This window comes from Lates calcarifer, linkage group LG12 (genome assembly GCF_001640805.2).
Source record: "Lates calcarifer isolate ASB-BC8 linkage group LG12, TLL_Latcal_v3, whole genome shotgun sequence".
In the NCBI taxonomy this organism is placed as follows: domain Eukaryota; kingdom Metazoa; phylum Chordata; class Actinopteri; family Centropomidae; genus Lates; species Lates calcarifer.
In genome coordinates, this window is record NC_066844.1 from 12,163,068 (window position 1) to 12,180,639 (window position 17,572).

General features: G+C 38.7%; 1 long non-coding RNA gene across 1 annotated transcript; it reads left to right on the top strand.

Moving 5' to 3' along the window:
* The first annotated feature begins 5,165 nt into the window (after positions 1-5,165).
* On the top strand, positions 5,166-16,864 carry LOC127143094 (uncharacterized). The gene is made up of 2 exons (XR_007814281.1): positions 5,166-10,737; positions 11,303-16,864. It is a non-coding gene; the product is annotated as an uncharacterized LOC127143094 (long non-coding RNA).
* The last annotated feature ends 708 nt before the right edge of the window (positions 16,865-17,572 follow it).

A 17,572-nucleotide genomic window follows, 5' to 3' on the forward strand; every position in this document is an offset into this window, starting at 1 on the left:
AGACAGGAAGATGGGAAAGGGCAGAGGATTAATAGGTGAAGGGCCATAATCCTGTTAGCTCTAGGGATAGGATTAGTGCTCATCAGTTTGGATAGTTTAATGACAAGACCCAAAACAGAACAGGAGCAGCTGATAGAATGTGCCTCGGCATGGTAGCAGCAACAAGAGGGAAAATACCAATCGGCGAAGTAGTCACGCTCACATACAGTAGGTCAGCTCAATACAATCAGACACTAACATTAAGACCAGGAGGCATAAAAATAGACACTTATGCAGTTCATATGCAATGACTGATGGAAGGGACAGTGACGGTACTGCTGCAATGCTCACAAGATCAGTGTATGGAGATTGACTTGTGACCTGTGACCAAACAATGACTGTTGAGGAGGCAACCAAACTGACTGAATTTCATGTAGTGAAACAGAGAGTCAGAAGTTTGCAGAACATGTTGCACCAGACAAAAGAGGCAAAAGTATTGGGATGGGAAGACAATCTGTTCTATCAATGGGTGAAATATTCAACCAGGCAGGTTAGCTTGCATAACGTGTCACAATCCAAAGAAGCTGCCAAAAATAAAACCAATCCCAGGAGTAAAGATGAAAGCATGTAGAGACCAAACCTCATGTTTTGCCTATTGTGTAGCAGTAATGGCAAGCTGGAAGACTCAGGCTCACAGAAATTGGACACAGAATACGACAATTTCCCCCGGTGACTGGTTAGCGAACTTGAATCATGGTTGCCAACATTTACCACACTAGAAGACAACCTGATACACCCCTTCTGTATAGCAAGGGGACCCGAACTGGGGAGGGAAATAGGGTCACTCGTTAAACAAATAAAGAAGAACCTTGGTAACTCAATGCGAGACTTAGTGAAGCAGGAGTCATTACAAATGCAACATCTGGCAATCTGCAAATGTATTAGAGGTGGTTGTGGGTTCAACAAAGGTTCAAAACAGACAGAGGGGCAGTGGAGCCTTTTTATATGTTCAGTACTACTGCTAGAGCAACTATACAGTGTGAGCACGTTGTATGGGATGGGAATGAACTCAAAATAAGGGAAAACAACACGCTGCGTTGCGTGCCAGATTTCCATTCCCATCATTTAAAAACAGCACGTGACCAATAGCAGATGTGTTTTGGTTATGTGATCGTGACCAACAGAAAAGTGAAAGTAAAAGTGAAAGTTACCATACCAAAAAATTGGACAGGGATATGTGCACCCGTTATGATAACAGGACAGCTTACTCTAACTAGAAAATGCATTTCCTGTGGAAAATGCATGTGAATGCTGAGAGCTGAATGGATCGCTGAAACAATGCTTAAAATGGCTGGAATTATGGTTGAAATGCAGAAGAAAAAGTTGAAAGGCTGAAACTGTTGAAATGCAGAAGAAAAGTTGAATGGCTGAAATTATTGTTGAAATGCAGAAGAAAAACTTAAAGTTGAAAGGCAAAAGTAATTACTCAAGTTTAAAACGGCTAAAATTAAGTTAAAACCAATAGCTTAAGCATTCATTTGAATAGCAAATTTGCAAACAAAGTTGAAAATTTTAAAAAGCATAAAGAGCTGAAGAAAGTTGAATAAGCATAAATGTAAAAAGGTTAATAGTCTAAACCTTTTGACAGTTGAATGGTTGCTGTAGCAGAAAGTATGCAGGAGTAGTTACAACCCAAACAGGGATGGAAGCAGAAAGGAAAAACAGCTAATTGCAGAATCAAAAGTTGGAAGTTAAATTGTAAAAGAGGTAGAAACAGTTGAAAGGTAAAATCAGCCACCGAGGGTTTGACTCAAAGTTAAAATGGAGAGAAAGAGGTATGAAATCTTAAACACTGCTTAAAGATAATTCACAGATCAGTGATCTCTGTGTAAGACCAGAATGGCTCATCTGCTAATATATAGATGATAGTTGATAGTGAAAACTGTCTGTGTGTGAATCTATGTCTTCTATGTGGTGTGGAGACAGTTTGTAGCAGGATTTTGACAGAAAAGTAAGTCAAGAGTTTGATAAACAGCACAGACATCAGAGATCAGCTGATCACAATCACCTGTTTGTGTCCAACTGCACTCACAGGTTGCCATAGCAATATCAAGGTCTCAGCCTCTACTGTGTCAGATTTAGCTCTGTGCACCTCTTGAACTCCTCCTAATAATTCTAATACCCTAATACCTCACCTGCTGGACTTGTTTCTTTCTTCCAGAGGGATGTCTGGAATCCATCCCTCAAGGGTAGGATACAGTAACAATCTGACCCTCTGTTTCCTTGGGTCTCTGTCTCCAGCCTCAGATCACTGTTCCATGGCCATATTCCTTCCTTGACTCATCTTGCTCTTGCTGCACACCAGATGTGTAAAGACATTTCTCCCTGTCCTCACTCACCTGCCCTGCCTATTTGCACACCTGGCTCCACTTATCATCAGCCTATATTTTATTATTTTTAGCTATCAGTGAAATGGAGGGGATGGCGCTCCCAGAATACTGGTTTACTGCTGGTTCGAATGGGAGGCGGAGCCTTCAGTTATCAGGCTCCTCTACTATGGACTTTTCTCCCAGTTTCGGTCCGGGAGGCAGACACCCTCTGTACCTTTAAGAGTCGGCTTAAAACTTTCCTCTTTGATAAAGCTTATAGTTAGGGTTGGCTCAGGCGTGAACCATCCCTTAGTTATGCTGCTATAGGCTTAGACTGTCAGGAGATCTCCCATGATGCACTGAGCTTCTCTCTCTCTCTCTCTCCACAGTATGGATTCATATCCACATGTTACTAACTCAATATCTTCCCTTTTCTGTAGTATTGTGCTCTTCCGTCTCTCTCTCCTCTTCTGTCTCTTTCTGCAGGTATTTCTGCCTCTGGAGCTGTAGAGTCTGATCTGCAACTCCACTCAACACCTGCTGCTATAATTAACCCAACCGGTCAAGGCAGATGGCCGACCCACCCTAAATCCAGTTCTGCTCGAGGTTTCTGCCTCTTAAAAGGAAGTTTTTCCTTGCCACTGTCGCCTAGTGCTTGCTCATGGTGGGATTTGTTGGGTCTCTCTCTGTAAATACCTATTTTAAAGAGTATGGCCTAGACCTGCTCTATATGAAAAGTGCCTTGAGATGACTTTTGTTGTGATACGGCGCTATATAAATAAAATTGAATTTAATTGAATGGGGACAGAAACGCATAAGCCTGTCACCAACTGCTCAAAATCACTTCTCATCTCAGAAAAAAATATTCATGTAGTAATAATAATAATAATAATGATAATAATAGTTGTATTATTATTATTATTATTACTACTACTAATAATAATACATCAAATTTCTATAGCACTTTTCAAGACACTCAAAGACGCTTAACAATATAACAAAAGAAAAGAGAAACAGTAAATAAAAATTAGTAAGTTAAATAAAGTTGTAGTTATGTAAATGCCAGGTTGAACAGGTGGGTCTTGATTGGTGATTTGAAGGTCTGTAATGAGTCCAAGTTCCTGATGTGAGCTAAGCTAAGATTGAAACAGCTGTTAAATTCATGTCATCAGAGACATATTTTCCTCTTGAATGTATTTCTAATTTCATTATCTCATCCCTAGTCAGAAATGAGGGAGGGACACACCTTTCCAGACTCCAGCGGTCCCCACAACTACCATTCCCCCCCACTTAGCCCCACGGCCACGCTGTCTTTAGCAACAGAGCAGAGGAGAGGACTACCAGAGCTGGATGAGTGAGCGTGAGTGAGAAAGCAATGGAAACTAAATAAGTAAGTAATACAACAAACTGTTTTTAATTAATAATGATGTAAGCCACCATCTGTTATATTTTTGCAGCCACCTCAGTCGTTTTTTCATGATTTGACATGACATGGTTATTAGCACTGTTCGCTAATGCTAACACTACCTAGCTTGTCACTGTAGAGTGTTGAACAGTATTGTTAGCAAACTTCAATTTTTAGATGCCATTACAGCATTTTTAGGGAGTAGACTGCCTTTTTGACACTTATATTTGCTTGATTTACCTGCCACTCACATGTATTGGGCTGGACTCAGGCAGAAAGTTGAAAGCTATGCTAATATTCAGGGTTGTGAAATGAGTGCCAGCATCAGGAGGGCGTTTAAACCTGCTATAGCTCTCTCTGCATTACGTTTTTCTAATGTTCAGTTACTGTAATAGTTGAAGTGAATGTAAATGTTTTAAGTAAGGAACAATTAATTACTCTTCCCAATCTTATCGTTCAGCCTTGTTGAGAATTTCATGAATTTGACAAAGACAGCTATTCATCATTGTCACAGTCTTTTAACAGACAAAAATCTTATTTGCTAGTCTATGACAATGTTAACTGTAGTGTGGCTCTTCATCAAAATTGTGAAAATATTGTATTTGATGGTCAGTATTGTATTTGATGGTCAAATGTTATCAGGTCAGATAGAGTGACCTAATAACATTTAACATTTGACGACCTCTGACTGTCAGCTTTCTCACCATAACAGAGCATCTCAGGCTGATATGGAAGCCCATTTCTGCCAGTATAAAAAAAAAGTGCCTGTGTTAAGTCAAAATCATGAGATAAAAAGTCAAAATTATGAGATAACATCAAAATTCTGAGATAGTAAATCGAAATTATGAGATAATGTCAAAATTACTAGATAATAAATTGAAATTATGAGATAATGTCGAAATTGTGAGATTAAAAAATTATAATTAAGAGATGATGTTGAAATTATGAGATAGATTGAAATCGTGAGATAATGTCAAAATTACAAAATAAGATGTAATTATGAGATAAGAAGTCATAATTATGAGATAATAAGTTGAAATTATGACATATATTGAAATTATGAGATAAAAAGTCACAATTATAAGTCGAAATTATGAGATAATTATGGCTTTTTATCTCATAATTTCGATGTATCATCTCATAATTTCAATTTATCTCAATTTAAATTATCTCATAATTTCGACTTATAGTTATGACTTTTTATCTCATAATTTTGACTTTTTATCTCATGATTTCAACTTATTATCTCATAATTATGACTTCTTATCTCATAATTACATCTTATTTTGTAATTTTGACATTATCTCACGATTTCAATCTATCTCATAATTTCAACATCATCTCTTAATTATAATTTTTTAATCTCACAATTTCGACATTATCTCATAATTTCAAATTATTATCTAGTAATTTTGACATTATCTCATAATTTCGAAATTGAGATAAATTGAAATTATGAGATGATACATCGAAATTATGAGATAAAAAGCCATAATTATGAGATCATGTCGAAATTATAAGATACTTTCACACAACACTCAAAGGAGCAGTTCTTTGGCATGAGTTCTCCTAGTCAACTTGACAATGAAATGAATTGTGAGCACATTGAAGACTATTTTAAACAGGGCTTTACAACAGATGAAATACTTAATTTGCTTGCTGATTCACACTGGATTATATGGCGCAAACATACCCTTGTGTAGACAGAATAAAAATGATGTGGCTGAAGTGGCAATCTTCATTGAACAGCAACTAGGTCACAATCTGGTCACTGACATGGTTACAGATAACATATTGTCATAGTTAGGATAACAATACACTGGAGTGCATGCAGACTTTTTCAAATTATTATCTCAGTTTCAACATATCATCTCATGATTATGACTTACTATCTCTTTGACTTAATGTGAGCAGTTTTTTTCTTATACCAGTGGACATGAGCTTCCATAGGCTGAAAACATTTGGAACATCTAAAAAAAATATGATGCTTTTATTTCAAAGTTGCAGATACAAATGGTAAGTATTACTGTAACAGCTGAGAAAGATACTGTTTGTGTGTGGCCAAGACAAAGTACAGAATTTTCTAATCACTCTAGCTAGTTTAAGAAATACATTGTACACAGTGCTTTCTTTATCTGCACTATCAATTAAGAGGCTGATAGTGTGCTATGTTGCCTACTAACTGACATTATCTTGTATTAATATACTAATTATTCCTTATTTGAACAAGATCCTCAAGATCAAAGAAAATGCTGCAACCTGTTGAGTCTCAATGATTATCTTAAAACAGGTAGTTCACACACAAAAGATACTAGATGTCTTAAGTGTCTTTATAAAAAAGTGGAATTAAAAGATAATACAGTGCAGAATTTTCATGCTCAGTTCACATTTTAGCAATGTTAAGACAAACTTACAAACTAAGTGATTAAATGTTTTCTCTCTCAGTACCACCAGTGAAACAAACTGTAATGCAGTGCACTGTTATGATTAGGTAACGTACGGAAGTCTATCTAGATGGCTTACATTCAAACAGTGAAGGTGTGTTATCAGTTAGCTGTCAGTATTCTATTATCAATATTCTCATAATTCCTTATTATACAGGATCCTCAAGATCTAAGAAAAGACAGCAACCTGTTGAGACTTAAATTGATGACCCAAAAACAGGTATTTCTTAGGCTACATGCACTGGAATATGTGCATATTAGTTTAACTTGCTTTTGTGATAATGGTGTCAGTGTTCAAAACTTGTCAATAGTTTACTGTAACTTCATAAATATGTATTTTGGGTGACTATCATTCTCAGTGGCAATAAATACACCACCAGTCTTTGTTCATTAACTAATAAATATACAAATAATAGTTGCAAAGATGTTCATGGTTGATAGAATTATTACATACATCATTTCAGGTATTACCTTTCAGGAACAAGTTATGAGAGTCACTGCTTGATAATGTCACACATCTTACTGTTTGCATAGCTCTTCATCAATTTTTGATTACCTGAATTTGCTTTACAGAAAGTGGAGGGATGCTGTTTCCTAACAATGCATCTTTTGTTCATATTTACCATTGAGAATGGGTTTTCACTGTTATATTTCCTAAACTTCTGAATTAATTATCATTCACAATCCTTCTACCTCCATTATATATTTACATCCTCTTTCATGTTTGAAATATATTGTGATTTGTAAACGTTTGTGATCAGCTGATCTTTATGTCTTGACTTACTATTCTATCAAAATCCTGCTACAAACTGTCTCCACACCACCAGAAGATGTGGATTCACACACAGTTCAACAGTTTTCACTTCAAACAGGTTTTAGAGCAGTTTTAATCAGGAGTTACTTCTCTGTCAAAATCAGTTGGTGATAGAAAACACATTTATGCACACAGATTTTCAAAATAAAACATTAGGGGTTTAACAGAGCCAGACGCCGAAATACACAAAGAAAGAAAAGGACACTTAAACACAACATGTCCTGTTTACACACACAACCAGACAGACACATACACACACACACACACATGCGTGCGCACACACACAACTGACATCTGCACATTAAGTAATGGGTCATTCTGATCAGTTAAACCTGCCTGGTTCTGAATACTTATGTAAATGTGATATTAGAATATTTTCCCTTTTTCATTAATTTGCAAACATTTCTAAAAACGTGCTCATCAGAAGTGAGGAAAAACATTAGCAAAATAAAAGCTCACAAAATAAATACACATAAAACAAAAATATACAAGGAAAATAATGACTAAACACAAAAAGGGATGGCTTGTTGGTGAAATATAAACCTATGACAAACAAATGCTGCAACTACATTGTCTTTTCTAACACCAGACAGCACCCCTCCACTTTCTGTAAAGCACTGGTCCTCCACACACACCGCTGACATGTGTATTGATGGGTTTGCTAAATGTAGTGTTTTTAGGAGCCATTCTGAAACAAAACACACAAATGTTTAAATATTTTTTTAAATATATAGTATATAAAGATTAGCTCTCTGGAAGTTTAGAGATCTACCAGCTATTAACGGCTGCTGACACTTCTGTCTGCGCTGGTACCATCACTATGGCAACCGCAAGGACACAAGCGTCATCATAAGCATCTTCATACAAGTATTAAAAATATATTACAAACTGTTGAAAATGATGGACAACGATAGTGAAAGGTGAATGTTGTTTTCACTGTCAAAACTAGCATAATACAAATATATGAATAGGTCTATAAAATACTTATATAATGCTGAATGGTGTAAAGGCTGTCTGGCACATTATAAGACTGGTGCCCTTTGACTAAGTTCAATAGGTAACATGACATTTCTGGAAAAATTAATGGGCTAGCTCTTAGCTGATAAATCTGTAACAGTCGATAGAGACAGTCTAAAATCCCAAACTAACTAAAGTGTGTGTTTGTTTGTTTTGTTTCAGAATGGCTTTAAAACAGATTAGGTACACGAAACCAGATTCTCCTTTTTTTTCGGCCCCCACCTGTACCTGTGTGGTGGCCATTGAGGAACAGCCCCAAACCCTGAATTGGATATTTCCTGAGAGTGGCCAGGTGCAGGCTCATCGCCTTCTCCAGCCTCTATCCGTGGAGACCCCACTTCGCGATGCCATCAATGGCACTGGCTTAATGTTGGTGTGTGGTGAGGTGGTGGAGGTGTCTTAAAACTGTAAAAAAAAAATCATAATTGGGTGAGAACTGGGTCAAATGCAGTAATGCAGGATGACAGTAATAAGACAATTTTCCATGAGCCTGTACAAGTCTGATATGTCCGACTGTGTCAATGGCTAGTGGACACCACAGATCAGAACCAAAATATTGCGTGGATATGTTACTCATGCGATGTTTTACCCAGGAAACACTTTTCTATCACAAAAAGTAAATTCACTCAAGCCTATAACTTTTTTTGAATGATAAGTAGTGTTTATTGTTTCATGGGCCATAAACATCATCTATTGACAGATTATTTAGTTCTTTTAAACACCCCAAGTTTACTGGTTAAAGAATAATATAAACAAATAAACATTTGTACTAAAACGTTATTGAGCGGGAAACAGCAGGTGCCCCTGAGGACCGCTACTCTAAATGTCAATCTGATGAACAACACAAACAGCCAAAAAAGACTCAATTACAATAATATGTTGTAGCCATGAGAGACTAAAAGAGTATAAAATTCTTACTTTCTTTTGGTTGAAGGACAACCCCAGAGTGAAGCTGACTCTGTGGGGGAGGCAGCACTGGCCTCTGTCAGTGCTGGGAAGTGGCAGAAGTTTAGCCTCCTAACGAGCACTGAGATCGCATATGGGCACGTGCACACACACACGTGTCTCTAAGATGGAAACTGACAAAAATCAATGTAAAGCACCATGGGTGATTTCTGGCTTAAAAAGATGTTTGGGACTCCTCAACTAACTCATGGCTGTTAGCGTTCTCGGTGGCTATGAATCTGCAAAGGATGGCATCTGGGAAATCCTCCTTGATGATGATCGAGTGGTAGAGGCAGAGGAAGCCATTTGGTGTATTAAGACCCCCCCAGTAATCATGACCATTTCAGGAAAAAATGTGAAATCAGTTGATTTAATTGATTAAAATTTAAAAGAGAGATATAAACAAATCCATCACAATAAACAAAACAGTTCAACTAATTGAGTAAAAAAAGAAGAGAGATCTAAACAAGTCAATCACAATAAACAAATCAGTTCAGCTAATTGAGTAGGAAAAAGAGAGAGAGAAAAAAGTGTTCATTCATTAGAAAATCATTGAACCTCTCATCAATATGCACACAATACCACATAATCACAAAGCAAAAGCACGTTTTTAGACATTTTTGCAAATTAGAAACACTAGAAACAGCTGAAAGGTAAAAATCAGCTGCTGAGGGTTTGACACAAACAGTTAAAATGGACAGAAAGAGGTATGAAGTCTTAAACACTGCTTAAAGATAATTTACCAATCAGTGATCTCTGTGTAAGAGGAATCCAACAGAATGGCCCATGTGTTAATTAAGCAATATTAACTGATATTAACTGAAACTCAAATGACGTTAAAGCACACCTTCAAGTATAATATTGCGATTATACAACTATTACCAACAAAGTAAAATGTATAATCAAAATCTGCTCATGTCGAGGAGCAATTTGCTCTCAAAATTAAAAGTTTTTGGTGAGTGTTTTTCTTGTTTCCATGGAAATACATGGGGTCTGACTAATAACTGTAACGACCTAGCAACAGAAATGATTTTCTAGTCCCACTCTAGCTGATGTTAATGCTTTATCGAGGTCTCGGAATTTACTTAACTAAATCAATAGCCTACTGCACAAATAAATGCTTACTTTTATCAACCACGTTATAACAAAGACGCTGCATTTATTTACTCACACAGATGTAGCTTCTGCAACCGCAAACTTTTACATGAATTTTAAGTTATAGCACCAGTTATAGCACCGTGTCACCAGCAAAGCTGATGGAGAAAGCTGAGGCCCTTTGCTCAAATGACGTTAAAGGATACCCTTGAGTGTAATCTTGCACTAGCACGTTCTAAATGTCTTGTTGACCAATCAGACTGCTTGGTCGGAACTACTTGTTGTATAATATATAGATGATAGTTGTGTGTGTCTGTTTGTCTGTCTGTGAGTGTAAACAGTACATATGTTGTGTTAAAGTGTCCTCTTTCTCTGTGTATTCCAGTATCTGGCCTGATGTTTTACTTTGAAAATCTGTGTGTGGGTGTGTTTTCTGTCACCAACTGAAATAAGCTGCCAAGTTACTCCTGACTAACACTGCTCTAAAACCCGTTTGAAGTGAAAACTGTTGAACTGTGTGTGAATCCAATGTCCAGTGAATGTAAAACAGGTTTTAGACATTTTATTTGATGAAGACGAGGACAATGGACATGACAGCGACTCAGACCCTGACAGCTGGCACACGGACGAGGACTATGAGGAGAGCATTGATCCGTTTGAAGATGAAAAGTAAGTAATGTAATGACAGGCTATGTTGTACCAATTCATTTGTCTCATTGTGCAATGAAAAACACAATTTTGCTCATCATTCTTGTGTGTAATTATGCTATTTTAATAAAATTTTGTGTAAAATTACTATTGATTATCAATTCGCGGGCACGCTCAAAATAGAGAGAGAAAGTTGCCAGACCGTAATGAACTAGCATGAATAAAGCTAGCAGATGTGTAGGTCTGTCTGTATGTGTCTATCTATCTATCTGATCTATCTGTCTATCTTTGTCTGTCTCTCTATCTCAGTCTGCATGTATCTCTCCTTGTCTGTCTCAGTCCAATTATGTCTAAATAATACTTTGAGCGGGGTGCGCGCAAAAGAGAGGGAAAGTGTTCTGGCTGTAATGAACTACTATGGGTAGAGCTAGCAGATGTTGAAGAGTGTGTTTTTGTCTTTATACAGCTAAGTAAAAATACTCAATTGAAAATTAATGTAAGTGCTGATATAAGTAATGATGAAAATGTTATTATGAATTGAAACAAATGAGAATTACACTTTTTTTACACTATTTTTTGCCTTTAGCTTAGATGATGAGATTGCCCCATCTGCCCTGCAAAACTCTGCACCCCTCACTGTATCATCTGGCCCACCTTCCACTTCAACAACAGCATCATCAACAGCACCATCATCAACAACACCATCATCAACAGGAGCATCAAAATCAACTGCATCATCCTCACGACAATCCACCACATCACCATGGAGACGGGGGAGAGGAGGAAGGAGTGGGCGTGGAAGAGGGAGAGAGCATGGACGCCTTCCATCGCAAGCCCCAGCTGACCGAGAAAGGTGTAAAGATGTTGAGGAGCTGGACAAATTGCACAGGCTTCCCAGTTTCTGCCCCAAAAGACCTCCTGGTCTGCAGACCCTGATCGGTGAGGACAATCCACCAGTCAGGCTATTCAGAGAATTTTTTCTCTCAAAGAGGTGACAACAATCTGCCAGCACACAAACATCATTGCTGTTAAAGAGATTGCGAAAGGGAAAAAATTAAAATGGTTTGTTTTTCAACCACTGCAGCCCACTGAGTTTTTTCATTATGTTGGGTTATTGTTTTACATGGCCATCCTCAAACTTGCCAGACTTGTGGATTACTGGAGGCAGTGTTATATTTTCAGTGTTTCCTTTCCCCGCACTGTAATGACCAGAGACAGGTTCTTGGCCATTGCAAGAAATGTGCACGAGTGACCCAGACAAAGATGTCATCAATGACCAGAAAAAGGGAAGTCCCAATTATGATCCACTGCACCGTCTCAAGCCACTCTACTGCAACATCAGGGCTACGTGCAAAGCTCTGTGGCAACCCAGGAAACAAGTTGCGATCGACAAGCACATGGTTGCCACAAAAGCCAATATTGGCATACGCCAGTATATGAAGGAGAAGCCTACAAAGTGGGGGGGTGAAGCTTTTTGTGCTGGCCAACTCCAGCAATGGCTACACAACTGACTTCACAATTTATATAGGCAAGAGTAGGTTCACTTCTGGACAGGGACTCTCTTATGACGTGGTCATGTCACTCATGGACGAGGCACATCTGGGGAGAGGATATCACCTCTACTGTGACAATTTCTACACTAGTCCTAAGCTTTTCAGAGCACTTTATGAGTGGGACTATGTTGCATGTGGCACTTACTGGGACACCCAAAGAGACACCCCAAGAACAACAGTGAATGCCCTGACCAAAAAAAACGCCAGGGGTTCCATTAAATGGATCAAGGAACAGGAGCTGTTGTTCATAAAATGGATGGACACCAGAGAGGTGTCAGTGTGCCCCACCAGTGTTTTTCGGCAGAGTAACCATGTAATACTCTTCCATATTAGTAGGTGGCAGCAGGTAGCTAATTGCTTTGGACTTTGAGACAAGAGAATTAGTGATGCATGGATGCGTCAGGTGGCGGTGACAGTGGCATTGTGGCTAGTGAGACTATACGGTGACAGTGATGGAGAAGTTTTTGAAAAGGAAAGAAAGGTGCTTGGTGTGTGGTGAAAAGCTATCCAACAGTGCTATGGTCCCAAGTAAGCTTTAGCAGTATCTCCAAACGAAACACCCTTCACTTCAAAACAAGAATGCGGACTATTTTGTTCGCCTGCGTGAACACATGGAGAAACGGGCAACTTTCATGAGAAAAACCACAAAGGTAAATGAGAGAGCCCTTAAAGCTAGCTACCACATTGCTGAACTTGTAGCTAAGTCAAAAATGTCGCACACTGTGGCAGAGGCATTAATACTTCCCGCCTGCAAAGCCATTGTAAATGAGATGCTCAGACCTGAAGCAGCTAAAGAAATAGCCAAAGTCCCTCTCTCAGATAACACAGTTTCCAGACATATTGATGACATGTCTGCAGACATCGAAAGTGTGGTTTTGGAAAAGATCCGTATCAGTAAGAAATTTGCATTGCAACTTGATGAGTCTACTGATATTAATGGACATGCTCAACTCTTGGCCAATGTGCGTTTTGTGGATGGAGACGCAATCAGAGAAAACTTCCTTTTTTGCAAGGCATTGCCAGAAAAAACAATAGGAGAGGAAATTTTTTGGGTCACATCAGAATATCTTGAATAAGGAGGACTTAAGTGGGAAAACTGCACGAGTGTTTGCACTGATGGATTTAAAGATAAGTTTTATAATTTCATTTTATCAAAAAAGTTGTTGTGTTGAATGAATTAAAATTCTATTTTTTGAAAAAGTCACTGTAGCTCAGTATATTGTGGGTCTATTACTAGGCCTGGAGTGATGTCGTAAATGGAGAAGTAACTGAGCTGTAACTCACTGAGGAAAAGATATATTAGCACCAAACTACATATAGAGTTCCAAAACACCTAATTACAACTTTTCACAATGAAAAAAACAAAATTCATTGGTTGACTATGGAGTCATTCAAGTTTTTTTCACTGGGCATGTCAAATATGGTATCCTCACACAGAGGTAATGAATGATAGTGACTTAACACTGTACCAGAAAAAAGGGGTAGGTTCCACTGAATTATTGGATGTAAAACACTTGATACTGACTGAAAGATTAAGCTCAGAGCTGGCAAAATTATAAATCTATGTCCAGGCATTTTTTTGTCTATGTAGGCTTTGAAGGGTTAACTGAACACAGACGTGTTATTTGTGTAGATAAAGTGAAAAATGACCACAGTATGGCAGTTTAAAAACTGGCCTGGTTGGATAATGTCTGAGGAGAACTGATATGGAGATCAATTGAGCAGTTGAGAGCTCCTCTTGGTGATCAGAGGCTGCTACCTCAAAAACCATAAATCCTATGGCTTAGGGAGTCACACCGTGTGACAGAGCACAAAAATATCTACAGATTGAAGCATAAATTGTGTGTGAGAAGTGAAAATGTGGGCAAGAGAAGACTTGAAGCACAAAAATTTGAGAAAAAGTTGAGTGACGTGGTGAACCACTCTAGCCAGCGCAGTACACACCCATTATAAACTCAGAAACTGCCAGAAATGAGCATGAAATATAAACTGCTGTTTTTCAAAAACTGTGCAAGATATCAAAAAGTTAAGTCAAAAAGCTTAATGGCTGAACTTATTGGGACCTGTTTAAAGTTTAAACAAAGTCTCTAGCACAAAGTATGCTGAAGTAATTAAAGTTCAAAGAGGCTGATGTTTTCAAGGATTTGAACATTCCGTCCATTCATTTGAATGGGGAAAAGTTTACACAAAAAGTTGAATATAAAGTATAAATAGTATGAAAAAGTTGAATGCAAGCAATAATGTCCTGAATGAGCTGAACATTTTGGTGGTTGAATGGTTTTTCTAGCACAAAGTATGTGGGAGTAGTTAGATGCCGAAAAACGTATGGAAGAATAAGAATAAAGATTCGAAGAACAATAGAATAAAGATTTGAAAAAATATAGTGTGAATGCATCTACCTTTTGCGGAATGCCTTCCGCAAAAGATATATACATAGTACATACATACATAATATATACATAGCATGAAATCAGGAGCCTATAATGAGGACCACCATGCTATAGGAGAGGAATGGATAAAAGCAGGACAAAGAACAGGATGAATACCAGTAGTTGGGTGCCTGCATGCCGATGCAGCAGCCTGGACCTGACAGATACCAACAGCCTCCACCACCACCCTGCATGCCAATGCAGAAACCTGGACCAGGCAGCTACCAACACCCACCGCCACCCTGCATGGCAATGCAGAAACCTGGACCAGGCAGCTACCAACACCCACCACCACTCGGCATGATGGACAAGCGGACACCACAACCAGTGAAGAAGGATGGAGACACTGCATGGAGACACTGCATCACTTCCAACAAGAATGAGGATTCATCTGTACATGCACCTACATCAACTCACCCGCAGGCATCCTCATGGTCCCAGAAAATCCCACCTAGACAGCAAGAGCAAGGTGGCAACACTACAACTGACCCTGAGGCCTGAGTACGCCAAAAGCTGACATTATACAAAGACCTATTGGTCAACCCCACTGAGGAAATGGTTGATAGCTATGAGAAAGATCTGCTTCAAGATAATGAACATGAGATGCAGTACATGCTCAATGAATATAACCGTACACATCAACTCAAGTTCCACCCTTGGGGGTAGGCCCCACATCAACCCAACATAGTGCCCCAGTTCAAGAGCCAGAGGATCCAGAAGCTTTAGGTAGTATGCTTCTGACCTGTTTAAAAGCCTCCTTGCCACCAAAACCCAGGAAGAGACTGTGCTTCTTCACTGACTGCGTTGGAAAATGAAAACACGACAGAAGGCACACCAGTATTCTATCAGTGCACGCCTGTACACCTAGGAGCTGGAGTGGTGGCAGCAGGACAAACGCCTCCTTGAGATGGCAAAGAATAAGCTCCAACAGGAAAATACCACCCTCCTGCTTGAGAACAACACCCTCTTGCAAGAAAGGCACCAGCTCACTAAACAACTGGAGGACATGAAAGCTTCAGTGTCTCACCTGCAGGGAACACCTGTCCTCGACGACCTTAACCTCTCACCCACAAGCCCCCCAGCAAGTCCATAGACTCAATAACCTGATGCATAATACTGTCACCTACACTGGAGCACCACATTACAAACCGCTTGATTCATTATGGACACTGGAAAGAAATTACATGGGACACTGATCATAAGATATATCCTCACTGTCACTTGATCACATATTCTTACACTTAAGTATCATTTAAGTTCGCCACGTATACTTTCACTATCTAGCACAATGAAATGTACTGTAACCCAATAGCAAGGCTTTGACCTCACATTTCTTTGAAATATTGTTAAACAGTACCTTCCTGCATGCTCTCTCATGGGGCTCATATATCATCCTGCATATGGATCCTTGTTAGTATTAACATGGTTGTAAACCTGTCACAATGACTGTGTGTCTTTGGTGACAAACGGAAGAATGTAGTATAATTTTTCAGACATGTGATGTACATTAAAGTATAATGTTCGGAGGTGTATTGAAATTAGCCTCTGACTGATAAGCAATGCTGATGGTATTAAGAATGTGTAAAAGTGATATTATTAATACTTACTATATGATTAGGAAAAAATAATAGTGGTAATGTGTGTTAAAGGTCACCATATAAAGTAGTTATGTATGTGTGAAGAAAATATATAATTTTTAGTGCTACAAGGAAGAGTTAAGAAATAAGGGTGTAAAGAACCAATGTTAAAAAAAAACCACAGTTAAAAAAAAATATAGCCTAGAAGAATTAGGAAACAATGGTGTAAAATGTAAAGAGAATGTGTTAAAAGAAAGGTAGGGCATTACCAGGCATACCCTAAGGGTCTGAAACCTGCCCAGACATGTCTCTACATGTCTGGACATATTCCTAGGGGCTTTCAAACTTAAAGAGATGAAAATACTGGTGCAATGTCTAGGGATGGCCTATAGGCCTAAAACAATGTCATAATGGTGTAATGTTGAAGGCCAATGAAATGTTCAAACAGGCGTGGAAAAACTACAGTCCCAAGGGGTTATTATAAGAAGGTCACAAGCCAGTATTGATCAGAGTGCTTCTGGTGTAACCTGTGTACACTTTGAACAGCTATCAAGCTCCTTTCTGCCAGCATTAAAGACTGCTGCCTTGAGCCTCTGATGATTTTTGACTACTAATAAGAAGTTATTTTTGAACAACTGAACAAAGCTGAATTACTTTTTAACTTCTTAATTTTGTTCCAGTGGCAAGGGACCTTGGTTCCAAGTCATGACAGTTCTGCAACTGCATGACCGTCAGACACATAATGAATGAGTCAGAGGTCCGTTACTGCTCATCAGTTGCACATTTCCATCATGGATGAAGGCAGCCACCTGCACAGACACACCCAAAGAGGCTTAAGTCCTTTGTCCTCAGACTGGACAATTATGTGCGTCACTTTTCTGACCTAACGTGAAATGGATCTTTGTTAAGGTACTACGAGGAGTAAATTAATGAAAAACACGTCATTTCCTGTTTCAAGTAGGTGGTGTTATGACAGAGACTGAATATTGGCATGTCGATGTATTCAGGCCACGACGCTTAAGTGTGAGGCAGATTGGACAGTGCATGTGGGAGTTACAACAACTTCCTGTTTGACGGCGAAGCATCGAACTTCACCATGGCGCCACAGCAAGGGCATCCCATGAAGACTCACAGTCACCATTATGATCTTAATGCTTGTCTGACCACTTCTGAGGTGAATCAGATCAACCTTGGATGAAACACATAATTTCCTGTTGCCAATAGGTGGCACTATGATTATATCTATATACTGGAATATAGATGTTTTCAGGCCTGTTGCCAAACCTGTGAAATTTGG